The following is a 14,824-nucleotide window of genomic DNA, read 5'->3' as shown; positions in this document are numbered from 1 at the left end:
AATATGTGGTATCTTAACGTTTATCTGGGCAGAGCCCAGTCTCCTCTCTCAGTTGTCCTGCTGTTAGTATTTTGGAGTTTCAGTCCAGGGGGAATGAATCTCTAATTCCCCCTTGGATGGGGTGGGGGGGGATGCATCTACCTCCCACCTCAGGACACCTGTCACTGGGCATACAGCTTGTCCCTTAAAACCAAAAGGTATCAAACCTGAAAGGAATCCATGGTTACCTTGGGGAAGAGGAGCGTTCCTTTTTATGATATTAGAAGTTCTCAGAATGGTATTCTTATACCCTCATGGCACCCCACTCCAGTACTCTTGCCTGGAAAATCCCATGGACGGAGGAGCCTGATGGGCTGCAGTCCGTGGGGTCACTAAGAGTCGGACAAGACTGAGCGACTTCATTTTCATGTTTCACTTTCATGCATTGAAGGAGGAAATGGCAACCCACTCCAGTGTTCTTGCCTGGAGAATCCCAGGGACGCGGGAGCCTGGTGGCCTGCCGTCTCTGGGGTCACACAGAGTCAGACATGACTGAAGCAACTTAGCAGCAGCAGCAGCAGCAGCAACATAGTACAAAGATTAAGAAAAGATCATTTGATTCCTCTTTTGAACTGTATCAGTCCCTTATTTCATGACACATCTAGGGGACAAGGCAACTATTGGATAACTTCTTCCATCCCCACAGATGAGCTTGTCCAAAAGGCTTATAGAGCTTCATCAAATGAGTTTCTGCCATTTTTCCCCTCCTTTAGTGTACCTGACATGCTAAGATTTTGCTGAGTACCAGACTCGAGCTACAGAACTATTGCCACATTGTAAGCCTGTAAGATAGACATGAACATTGCTCCATGCAGAAGTTGTTTGTCTATATGTTTTGCTTCTATCTACAGAACTAGTAGTTCTAACATTTTGACTTCCAGCCTTCTGAATTATGATGAATTCTAAAAAAAATAATTTACAGAAAAAACACAAAGCCAGAACTATTATATTCAATTTGATGTATATGGATATACAACTGTATGACATAGATTTAATTTTCTCTCAAACACATTTCATTGATTGTCTAAAATATTAGTATGTTGAACTTAATATTTTTTGTCAAAAAAGCAACAAAAAAGGTCAAGGATTCAGTGATCCAAGCAAAATTCATAATGAGATTTTTACATAATGAAATCTCTGACTCCAGGAGACAATGATTTGCAGAGAATGGGACGTAGTGCATCTTATTCTGTGGGTGTATTTCTTTCATATAGTGGGCTGTGCACAGGCAGATACAAATTCATTGTTCTGCATATCAGATATAAGCTTCTTGAAGAATGCATTCTGATTAAAAATGAAGTGTTGAACCGATGATCATTGAGCTGTCCAAATGATCTTCTCCAGCTTCTCCTAGAACATGGAGGTTCTGTTTAGTCAGGGCTGAAACTTATTGACCTCATAATTGAGCTTCATTTCAACTTTTCAAAACCTTTCCACAAAGGAGACCTACTCACCGCATTTATTTCTATAATGACATGTTTCTCAGGGCTCCTAGAGAACCAGGGAAGAATGGATCCTGGTTAAGATCCATCTTGGATCAGCATGACTCTGCTGGTCATTAACAAGCCTTAATGATAGGTGCAAAAATCAGATTGGCCATGCAACATGCCTGCACGTTACTAGTCAAACATAAGCAAAGTACCACAGCTCAATCTGAACCATAAAAATGTTAAAATGGTGCCACATTTGACTCTTGCTTTCTGCAAAGGTTGGAAGAGCATGAAACCTTATGACCATCAAATTTTGAGCCTTCACTGTCCAGGGCAAGATTACACTGTTTCAACATGGGAGTTATTAGGCCATTTCCCTTGATACTGAAAATGAATGCCTTATTTCAAAATTCTAGTTATTTAATTAAAGGCAATTATAACCAAGAACCAGGGAACCCATGGAGGGGAACACTTCTCAAAGTTACACTGTCAGCATATACCTCCCTTCAGTGGTGATTTAATCACCTTCTGAAACATTTCTTTTTAATTTGTATACCTAGAGATATGATATATGAAACAAATAACTCAAGGCTGAGTACAATATTCCAAGACCGAATGTAATTTATACAGAAAGCTGGGTATTTATTACTGATGCTAGAGGTTATTAAGTTATCTGAAAGGTAGAGACTTTATTTCTGTTTTCAAGAAATAGAGATTTATATTGCTTATTTATTCCCAGCTGTTGAATATCTGAATTGTGCTCAGAAAAGAGATTAAAAAATATTTCATGATACCAGTGGCCGACACAGCAGCAACATGGGGAATTTCACCCAATTTTTATCCAGAATGCATTTCTGAGTAAATGTGTATACGTATGTGTCTGTATTTATAAGTCTGATTGTGAGTGTCAGATCCAATAAAAAAACACAGATTTTGACAGCCAATTATGATATATTCCATTGTTTCATTTTCTTTTTGAAATGTGAAAAACTTTGTTTTTCAAGGTATTTTCCTGACATTAGGGGGTTTTTTTTCCCCCCATTGGAATGATGCAAATCCTCACTGGAGCCTTGACCACTGGAATAAGACCCTGAGCCCAGATTTCATCCAAGCCTTGCTACAAACTACTGGTGTGGTCTCAAGTGAGCCAGTGAACCTTTTGGTATGTATATTTTCTCATTTGTGGAGAAGAGAAGTAGGCCTTTCAGAATCTCATTCTATGATTATTGAATTGGGAATCATTCCTGGGTAGCTTTCCTTTTAGATATGGAGAAGGTAAATCTGCATTGTTAGTACCCATTTACTTACTAACCAAGTTTCTTATAAATGCATACAATTATTTATTCTGCAGAATTTTGAACATAAGAACTACTGAGGGTGCTTGTCAATATGCACACACAATCTCAAGAATCACAGGCTTGACAGTGACTAAAACCAGAAGACAGTCTTGCAATATGTATTTATTCTTGAAATGGAAAGAGCTCCAGGTATACATCAATCTTTTCAATCTCTTGGGTAGTACCAATGCCAGCACAGGATTCTGGAAAATGATGATATATACCATAAGGATAGCTCACTGTCTGTAGATTGAGACATGCATCTATATTTCTGTCCAAAACTTGACTAGAGCGTGCTTAAAGAGGTTTGGAAACACCTGAGAGTCTGAGCATGTGTTCAGAAGTCTTGGCAGAGATTGAATCTTGCCTCTTAGTTTTAGGGCTGTGACTGTAGGTGGGCTATGTCCTCACTGAAAGTGCCAATAACCAGCAAAGTAAGAGTTCTGGAAGACGGAAATAATCAAGGGCCAAGGACCAGAGGCCTTGAGTTCTAGTCCCAGATCTAATACTCACAAGTTCAGTGTTGAAGAGCAAATCATTATATAATTCGTTGGCCATAGAATTAGGTGAAAATTCAGTATGTGTTAATTATTCAGTCATGTCTGACTCTTTGTGACCACATGGACCGTAGCCTGCCAGACTCCTCTGTTCATGAATTTTCCAGGTAAGAACACTGGAGTGGGTAGCCATTTCCTTCTCCAGGGAATCTTTTCAACCCAGGGATTCAACCCAGGTATCCTGCATTACAAAAAGTTTCTTTACCATCTGAACCATCAGGGAAGCCCCCAAAATGCAGTATATTAATCTTCAAACTAAAATTAGATTATCCCCCAAACTCTTTGATACATCCTCTTTTGTATAACCATTACCTCTTTTTTAATTTCTTTCCAAAACTTTTTTTATTTTTATATATTTTTTTCATCTAAATAACATTTATTATTGGCAATAGATGTTTAAAAATTTTTTATTTTGGATTATAGTATAGCCAATTAACAGTTGTGATAGTTTCAGTCGGACAGGAAAGGTTCTCAGCCATTCGTATACATGTATCCATTCTATCCCAAACTCCCCTCCCATCCAGGCTGCCACATAACATTCATCAGAGTTCTCTGTGATACACGGTTAGGTCCTTGTTGGTTATCCATTTTAAATACAGCAGTGTGCACATGTCCATCCCAAACTCCCTAACTATCCCTTCTTCCCATTCTTCCCCTTTGGCAGCCATCATTTCATTACCTAAGTTTGTTTCCATTTTGTAAATAAGTTCATTTGCATCATTTCTTTTTAGATTCCTCATATAAGGAATGTCATATATTTTTCCCACTCTGACCTACCTCACTCAGTTTGACAATCTCTGCTGCAAATGACATTATTTCATTCTTTTTATAGCTGAGTAATATTCCATTGCATATTTGTACCACATCTTTATCCATTCCTCTGTTGATGGATATTGGTTGCTTCCATGTCTTAGATATTGTAAACAGAGATGCAATGAACACTAGGGTGCATGAATCCTTCTGGACTGTTTTTTATACAATTTTTAGAAGTTACTTTCCACTTACAGTTATTAAAAAAATATGCTCTCTATTCTCCATGTTGGTGCACTTCATCCTTGAGTCTATCTCACACCCAGTAGTTTTTAGCTCCCACTTCCCCACCCCTCTGTAGGATGTTGCAAAGATTAATTGGTTGCTTCTGCTGCTGCTAAGTCACTTCAGTCGTGTCTGACTCTGTGTGACCCCATAGACAACAGCCCACTAGGCTTCCCTGTCCCTGGGATCCTCCAGGCAAGAACACTGGAGTGGGTTGCCATTTCCTTCTCCAATGCACAAAAGTGATAAGTGAAAGGGAAGTCGCTCAGTCGTGTCTGACTCGTAGTGACCCCATGGACTGCAGCCTACCAGGCTCCTCCTTCCATGGGATTTTCCAGGCAAGAGTACTGGAGTGGGGTGCCATTTGTAAAAATCTTCTATAAAGTGGAGTCTAAGCCAAAGTGCAGAGAACAACTGTTTCTTCTAGATCCTCCCCTTCTCCTTGCAGGGCCCCATGTGTTTGATGCTTTTCTTTACTTGTCAGGCTGCTTCACTCTTCTAACCCTGCGCAAGCCAGTGGCACACCATGCTCCAGAACTACCCAAATCCTTCTTCTAAAAAAGCTAACTTTCTACATTCCATAATCTCGGCTCAATATTTAATGACCAAAGCCAGTTACCTAAATTGACTCTTCGTATACCGTATTTTGGGAGGGACCCTCTGAAGCCAGTATCTTTAACAAAGGAAAAGGGTCAAATAAATATTTCAGGTGATATTAAGAATTAGCAAAGGAGGAATTTCAATTTAAATCTTCTGCCAATTTTTTGACTGGATTGAGCTATTTGTATATTTTGGAGATTAATCCCTTGTCAGTTGCTTTGTTTGCAAATATTTTCTCTCATTCTGAGGGTTGTCTTTTTGTTTTATTTATGGTTTCCTTTGCTGGGCAAAAGCTTTTAAATTTTGTTAGGCTCCATATATTTTTTCTATTTTTATTTTCATTACTCTAGAGGGTGGGTCCAAAAAAAAAAATCACTCTTTGAAAAGTGGAGTCTTTGAAAAGCTTTGTCTCTGAAAACAAATATCAAGCACAGTGAAGACATTTTTTTTTTGAAAGAACTAAGGTTGCCATTTATTTAGCAATAACAAATAGACATTAAAATAGCATGTGCCTTAAAAAAAAAAACTAGCAAAAAATTATGTTGATGCTTTTTGATGTCCCTTAAATCATACCACATAAGCACACAATTTAACTGCAACTTTGCTTGTCACCAAGAAGTTGCTGGGAACATTCAGGTCATAGTTATATGAGAATTTTTTTAAAAACCTCACTCTATTCATTCTTAGGAGTTAATTGAGCTTAAAAGGTAAAGTTAAGTCATCATATCCCTGCATTAACTAACATTTTGGAGGGCTTATATAAATCACATGAAAATCTGAAATTTAAACAAAGCCAGGGTGAATTGTGCCAAAAAGCAGAAAGCTTCTTACTCTCGCTTCTTTCTCTGTACCTTAACCAGAGATCTGTGATTCTTCCTCAAAAATGCTGAGTATCATTGAATGTCTCTATGCTTACATATTGGTCTTTCTCTGTTCCTTGAAAAGGTTTTTTTTTTTTTTTTTGTCACTTGAAACACGTGTGTGTGTGTGTGTGTGTGTGTGTATATATGTGTATATATATATATATATATATAAACATATGTGTGTGTATATATATACTGTTAAGTCACTTCAGTCATGTCCGACTCTGTGCGACCCCATGGACTGCAGCCCACCGGGGTCCTCCATCCATGCGATTCTCCAAGCAAGAGTACTGGAGTGGGGTGCCATTGCCTTCTCTGGTGTGTATATATAAATTGGGATATGGTTGCTTTACAATCTGTGTTAGTTTCTGTCGTGAGTGAATCAGCTATATGGATACATATATCCCCTCCTTCTTGGTCCTCCCTCTGACCCCACCCCACCCCATCCTACCCATCTAGGTCACCACGGATCACCAACCTGAGCTCCTTGTGCATAACACTAGCTATCTATTTTACACGTCAGTCAGTTCAGTTGCTCAGTCGTGTTTGACTCTTTGTGACCCCATGAACCACAGCACACCAGGCCTCCCTGTCCATTACCAACTCCTGGAGTTTACCCAAACCCATGTCCATTGACTTGGTGATGCCATCAAACCATTTCATCCTCTGTCATCCCTTTCTCCTCCTGCCCTCCATCTTTCCCAGCATCACAGTCTTTTCTAATGAGTCAGCTCTTTGCATCAGGTGGCCAAAGTATTGGAGTTTCAGCTTCAACATCAGTCCTTCCAATGAACACCCAGGACTGGTCTCCTTTAGAATGGACTGGTTGGATCTCCTTGCAGTCCAAGGGACTCTCAAGAGTCTTCTCCAACACCACAGATCAAAAGCATCAATTCTCTGGCGCTCAGCTTTCTTCACAGTCCAACTCTCACATCCATACATGACCATGGGAAAAACCATAGCCTTGACTAGACAGACCTTTGTTGACAAAGTAATGTCTCTGTTTTTTAATATGCTGTCTAGGTTGGTCATAACTTTCCTTCCAAGGAGTAAGCGTCTTTTAACTTCATGGCTGCAATCACCATCGGCAGTGATTTTGAAGACCAGAAAAATAAAGTCAGCCACTATTTCCACTGTTTCTCCATCTATTTGCTGTGAAGTGATAGGACTGGATGTCATGATCTTATTTTTCTGAATGTTGAGCTTTAAGCCAACTTTTTCACTCTCCTCTTTCACTTTCATCAATAGTCACTCACTTAAAATATATTTAGTATTCGAGATTCCCTATTCTTTGTGATATAAAATCTCTATAATCTCATATGTTTGCAGGGCGTTGGGAAGAAAGACACGCATTTAGGGTAATATGTTGGAAAATGGTAATTCTGGAATATTTTGAAACTGACAAAATTGGTAGAATGACTAAATAAATGTCAAATAAGTGACTTTCAGCTCAAGTCATTAGGTAATAACAGATATTGTACTTATAATTTCATCTTAAGATACTGTAAAGCTGGACAAAATATATGAAGCCATTCTTTTCATACAGTGTAGGAATATAATTCCTGAGATAAAGGAAATATCTAATGTAAGCTCCAAATTCAATAGATTTTCTGCCTGTGCTGCTGCTGCTGCTAAGTCGCTTCAGTCGTGTCCAACTCTGTGCGACCCCAGAGACGGCAGCCCACCAGGCTCCCCCGTCCATGGATTTTCCAGGCAAGAACACTGGAGTGGGGTGCCATTTCTGCCTGTACCCAAGTTCAAATCATAGCACAAGGAAGTGGGGTACAATGAAGAACAGCAGGTAAACTCTGCCCAGAACAAGCTGAGGTTGACAATCAGACTCTCAAAAATAACATTCTCAACATACAGCCCCAAGTAAATATTAGATATATATGAAGAAATAAGAAAATATGACTCTTAATTGGAGGGGGAAAAAAAGACATCAGTCAGTACAATTACACAGAAACTACACAAATGATGACATTTAGCTTCTAACCATCTCTTTGGAGGCATTGTAAGAGGGTAGTGAGAAGTTTGTGCTTTAGGAAAAAAAATCAACAAATCTCTTTCCTGCTACTGACAGATTCTATGATCATGGACAAGTTACATATTATCTTTGTATCCTAATATGTTTACCTGTAAGATACAGACAGTAACTTCTGTTTACCTTAACACAGGTGTTTTGCAACTCATTTACAAGGAAATGTTTATCATCTTACACAAAACATGCAAAATATAAAGTTTTGATACACCTGTGGCACAAATATTATCATGATGACAGTAACACCCCATGACTGGGTCATTTGCCATTTGACAAATATCAGATTTTCAACTCTGCTTATTATTTAGAATGCATATAAACCTGCTTCAATTAGCCAGCATATCTGCTGTGATGGGGCATTTCAATATAAGAAAGTAGGAAACATACAGCTACGGGATGGATTTTTTTCCCCCTAAATTTCTTATTTTCCTTTCTTGCAAATTGTTTCTCACTCACACTAAGACCTAATTTCCTTTTAAGTGCTGCTGACTTAAGTATGTATATTGATTTGGACTCTCCTCTGGTATCTACTGAGATACGAGTCAAACAGATCAAGAGAAATGCAAAAATGATTCCTCAAAGTGAAATCAGCCAGACAATCACAGCAGTAAAAAGAAAGTTGGTGGGAGAAAAGAAGAGAAAACAAACAAGAGTTGAGCCCGGGAAACAACAAATTGTCCTCTTCGGTTCTGCCTTCATAAATTCTGTTCAATGGGATGGATAAATGCGTAGAAATATCAATATGTAGATAGAAGGTGTCCAATAAATACACATTAAACTCCTATACAAATGAACTTGAAACCTACATTATGCCAAATGGCTGTTTTTATAGCTAATCTTCTGAGCCTGGGAGTTGGAGGAGGAAAGGAGTCCTTTTTTTCAGCATGAGTTCAAACATAAAGAAATTATGGCTGGGTAGTTAGCTCTGGGCTTTGAAGAAAGTCTATTTGTGTGTTTATGCATACTGTGGTTGGTTTCTACCATACTATTATTTATGAATATTTTATTTCAGTTATCTATTCAGCTTCCTAGATACTTTGGAAAGTTTTCATAAATAAGTGAATATATTTTCCATCTGAGCCTTTGATACTGTCTCTGGAACAGTGACAGATATGATTCACAAGGTCACCTAATAGTCTCCTACCATTCTTTGTATCTTAAGATATCCCAGAAGTTTAATGTCTTTTATTATATACTCTTTCATCAGATCACTGACACCATAAACCATGATGGCTTCTTCAGAACTGTTAATGTATCTGGCATCAGCCTATATTGGGTAAGTCCTTAATCCTGTAAATGGTTGTTAATAGCTTACACTTACACAGAACATTTTGTCCCAATTTTAAAGTGATATATATATATATATATATACATACACAGAAAATACAAATCCATCCACCACTACTATGACAGCCATTTCTAAAATGGAATGCAACAGCTGGAGAGCTACTGCCCCATCTAAAGAATGGAAATGAACATGATATTTAATATGAGCTGAATTAGGCATCTGAACTGGTGAAGGAAATGGCAACCCACTCCAGTATTCTTGCCTAGAGAATCTTGTAGACGGAGGAGCCTGGTGGGCTGCCATCTATGGGGTCGCACAGAGTCAGACACGACTGAAGCGCCTTAGCAGCAGCAGCAGCAGCAGCAGGCATCTGAAATCTGCTCTCACTTTTACGTGAGGATTAAAACAGGTCACTGTGACCAATATTTCCATACTTGTATAAAGCAGGAGCTACTGAGTTTGGTATTTCCCATTTTTCTGGTGTTTTTCTTGGACCTGGAAGGACACTTGAAAAAAATGCTGAATCGGACAGCAAGAACTTTGACCTAGAGCATTTAGAAGTGATAGAGTGAAAGTTGAAAAGCAAAGTCAATATTCTAAACTATAGAACAGTACCAACCAGAAGGTAGACAGAGAAGACAAGAGTAACTCCAGAAGAGACAGAAAGTTCAGAAAGTCTTAATTTGCAGTAGGTCAAGGTGATGCGTTTAGGATGCTAGTCATGCACTAGAGAGCAAGAGAAAGGCCTTTATGGGTTGCTTGTACCATGGCAGTTGAATACAATAGTGCTCATTCTGTAACCTCCAGTCATAAATAATGGAGGCATTCAGCTGAAAGAATGAATCAGATGGGTCACTGATTATTTTTCTAATTTTAGCATGGAATCTCTTCTGTTTGATGTGATGAAAATACATTGATTTCAACATATCCTAGCAATTAATTCAAATGAACCATGAAGAGTTCAAAGTTGCCCTTTTAAATTAGTATGTGGTGGTTATTCTAAACTCCTCTATGAGTACAGAGAAAAGTCAGACCTCTGGTTAATGTTGAACATAAATATACCTTGAGTTTTCTAAACATATATTATGACTAACCCAGAACTATGCTTTACTATAAAGAATGTGGACTTGAAAAGCAGACAGGTCTTGCCCAGAGTAGGTACTCCAGAAACACATGATGTAAGAATATACAAAACTAGTTTAGTTCTCTCACTGAGGAAACAAAAAAACAGATTCAGACAAATAGAATCTTGCCACACAGATAGTTGGTGGCAAAGATGGAAACTGGATAGCGGTCATTCCAGATATCATTTTGTAAATGGAAACACCCCATCCTACTTAGTGGCCTTCAAATAAGTAAAAAGCAAACAAACAAACAAACAAACAAAAACCCCTTTTATTTTCAAACTATAAGATTTGTAAATTACTGGCCAACATTCTGCTTCTATATTTTTAAAAGAATCTTTTCCTTAATACAAAATATAAAACACAGTCACTAAAAAAATATGAAATCATCCAAAGATCAGAAAGAAGGGAAGAAAATTTTGAGACTCTAAATTTAGGGTCTCAAAGAAATTCATGGTCAAATCTTGCTGTATAAATATCCAATCTTTATTATGTCTTTTCTTTATAAAAATACTTAAAACCACAATATTGTTTTTAAATGAATATATAATGTGATTTTTGTATTAAAGAAAAAAGCCAAAGACTGGATTTTGAGTCTCAGCTATGTAATTTGTCCATTTGCTATGTGACTTGAACTGATTTTATGCTGGAATATTCTCATATAAAAAGTGAAGACAGTAATACCTAACTCACCTTATTAAACCAACAATCAAATGGATTAAGGTGTAGTAATGATCTTTGGAAAAATTAAGACCTCATAGAAATATGAGCGATTACCAATGGCTTGACTAGGGACACATTGCTTTACCTAACCTCAGATCACTAAAGTTCATGACCTTAAATACTAGAAATAACCTGGATAAAATGTCTAATATACTTAAATGAATTGTTTCTGAATTACCATATGAAAAAAATATTTTCTTGAATATACTTTTTCATGGCTGGATTTCCTATTTATACCTTCCTTCTTAAAGGATAAAATTACTGATATATACCACATAACATTTTAGACCTGAAATACAGGTGAGACCTCTTGACCTTTAAAGGATTTACATGAATGCTAATGAGAATATTTCAAATATATAATGGCCTATTATAAAACTAGTTTGTCTTTCTTCATGTCTGATTCATTTAAGCACATGTTGATTGAAAAGGGTCAAGTGCAAAGGATATATTCTGATTAACAATAAAAAATACTTAAAGGTTTATTATTTAAAAAGTTCTAGGACAAAATTGTATAAACAATGGAAATTTCCAATATTGAGAAGTCTTATAATATAGTGAGCTCCCATCCACCTACTTAATTGCATTTCTTTTCATAATCCTTTTATGTTGAAGACTCTCCCTCCATCTAACATAACTTAATGGGGTTATATCCTGAGAAGCAAGTGCAGCTGAAGCCCTAACTACATTAGTTGCTTGACTCTACCTGTCAAGAATTCTGGCTCCAAACCAATTCAAGACAAATTTATACTGGAAAATAAGATTGCAAATAGGGTTACAAATAAACATATTTGGAGAAGAGAGTGGTATCTAAAACTCTTTTCTATGAAAACATGATAATACGTGATTGTTTTGAGGGCTTAAGGGCTCATAACACTCTTAATCAACTATATACCCAAACTAGATTGGAGATTGCTTTGGGAGATATGATAAATAAGCTTCCTTCTTTCTTATCAAAAATATAAAGGTAAGCAGGCATAAAGAGCTCCTTACCCACCCCACAGCACAATACCCTCTGTCAACATTTATCTAGTTAATCAAATATGTTATAATATCAGGTTTGGAAACTCCACAAGAGCCAGGTTCAATGCTTTCTATATTTTTGTTACTAAGAACCACACCTATGTTGCACATTTAAATTTTATCTTGATAGAAAATTGACTGTGAACTGAAACACTATCTCTGTGGCCTGGTTCCAATCTACATGGACTTCCCTGGTGGCTCAGATGGTAGAGAATCCATCTGCAACACAGGAGACCGAAGTTCAAACCTTGAGTTGGGAAGATCCCCTGGATAAGGGCAACCCACTCCAGCATTTTTGCCTGGAGAATCCCATGGACAGAGGAGCCTGGCAGGCTACAGACCATGGAGTTGTGAAGAGTCAGGCTAAATTGTGATTCAGTTCAGTTCAGTCACTCATTTGTGTCCAACTCCTTGAGACCCCATGAATTGCAGCACACCAGGCCTCCCTGTCCATCACCAACTCCCGGGGTTCACTCAAACTCATGTCCATTGAGTTGGTGATGCCATACAGCCATCTCATTATCTGTCATCCCCTTCTCTTCCTGCCTCCAATCCCTCCCAGCATCAGAGTCTTTTCTAATGAGTCAACTCTTCGCATGAGGTGGCCAAAGTCCTGGAGTTTCAGCTTCAGTATCAGTCCTTCCAAAGAACACCCAGGACTGATCTCCTTTAGAATGGACTGGTTGGATCTCCTTGCAGTCCAAGAGTCTTCTCCAACACCACAGTTCAAAAGCATCAATTCTTTGGTGCTCAGCTTTCTTCACAGTCCAACTCTCACATCCATACATGACCACTGGAAAAACCATAGCCTTGACTAGACGGACCTTTGTTGGCAAAGTGATGTCTCTGCTTTTGAATATGCTGTCTAGGTTGGTCATAACTTTCCTTCCAAGGAGTAAGTGTCTTTTAATTTCAAGGCTGCAGTCACCATCTGCAGTGATTTTGGAGCCCAAAAAAATAAAGTCTGACTCTGTTTCCACTGTTTCCCTGTCTATTTCCCATGAAGTGATGGGACCAGATGCCATGATCTTAGCTTGTGATTATTAAACCTTGAAATGAAAAAAAATGGGATGTTCTATATGTAGCAATCTCTTTGTGTTATTCTGTCATGAATTCATGGAAGAAATAAATTTATGTAAGGAAACTATCTGATCTCCACCAAAAAACAAGCTCTTCACAGCTCCATATTTCTAGAAATACCTTGCCTATCATATCTGAATTTAGAATTTCAATTAGAATTCAAAATAATGTCTAGTTGAAATGTTATGTCCTAATTCCCTTGTTAAGAATTTTTTTTTTTTTTAATGAATCCTTGTACTTCTTTGCTAATGGCCATCTACAGATTTTCCTTAAAACAATTTCATTCAAATTATTTACTAAATTGCTGTCTGGTAGTGTGTTAACACACCCTCCCTGAGGGCAGGGAGTATCTTTCTCTTCACTATGTCTTTGAATTGTAAACCTGGATATTAAAACTAAATCCTGAAACTAAACTAAGTCTTTGTTGGCACAGAGCACTGTAATTCTTGGAGTTGCCAAAATTACAATATGAAGTGTCCCAGGCCAACCAGAATCCAAGCATGCGCCAAGAACCCAAAACAATGCCTTCAGGTCCATGTAAGGAAAGAGACAAAGGTCTAATTTATTCTAGAAGAGCTGACTGTAGAGCAGTCAGCTTACAGTTGAGCAAAGCACAAAACACAATCCTGAATTCCACAGATGGAATGTCTGTGAATTTGGATCAACTGAGATTCTAAAGATGTGTTGTTCTCTTAGATTCTTAAAGAACAAGAGAGCAAAGAAAAGTAGCAAGTCTCTCTTGGGGGAGAATCTGAGATCCGTGTGCCTATTCCTGGAAGGATGTTCTTCTCAATTCTGTGGAAATAATAAAATGCACCAGAATGTTTCAAAACCCTTTTTCAAAAAAAAAAATTTTTTTTTTTAGTGGTCACTTTTAAAGAAATCATTTTCTGTAATAGTATAAGTAAATAAGTTTTTTAAAGTTCTGTTTCTCTTCCTTTATATTAAAAAAAAATTGAAATAGAAACTTTATTATATAGCAGCTCACTATTCCAGTGCGAAAAACTTGACTTAAAATCTGGAAAAATTGCCTAATAAATACATTGGAGGAATACATGTTCTCAATCTCGTGAATCCAAACAGTTCCCAACATCACTGAAGAGCTGACAGTATTCACTGTCCCTTTCTGCTATTTTCCCCCTATTTCTCTGGGGAACATCTCTATGCATCACTTGAAGAATGTTTGAGAATCGTCAAGCAGGAAAGAATAAATAATTAAATAAATTTGCAATATTATTTCAGAAAACAGAGGCCAGTAAAACTTGCATTGATACGTTCTGTATTTATTTCAATACAAATTTGCAAATCAAACATCCTTGACATTTTTTTTTTTTACCCTAGTCTATTCTGACGCTGAAAAACTCACTTGGGATTCAGAACTCCATCTGTGTTCTTCTAGCTTCCTTCATTGTCATTTGTAATGAAGAGTTTGCTGTAATTTTTCAGGAGGACTGCTTTGTTCACTGATTTTTGAAATAGAATTGAATCCAGAACAGCTTATGCCTAGCTACCTGGGTCTTCAGAGGCTATAACAAACATGAAAATCTGCTTATGACAGTGAAAAGAAAATGATATGCAGACAGAAGCTATTTCTAAGTGAAATAGAATCATTTTGACAACTTTCTCTTCTTTGATATGGAAGGGGGAAATTTTTCTTAGAATTAATACACACGAATAAAAAATG

This window comes from Bos grunniens, chromosome 27 (assembly GCF_055505025.1).
Source record: "Bos grunniens cultivar Pamir isolate PY7600 chromosome 27, Bosgru_T2T1.0, whole genome shotgun sequence".
Lineage (NCBI taxonomy): Eukaryota > Metazoa > Chordata > Mammalia > Artiodactyla > Bovidae > Bos > Bos grunniens.
Note: the sequence above shows the minus strand (reverse complement) of the source record.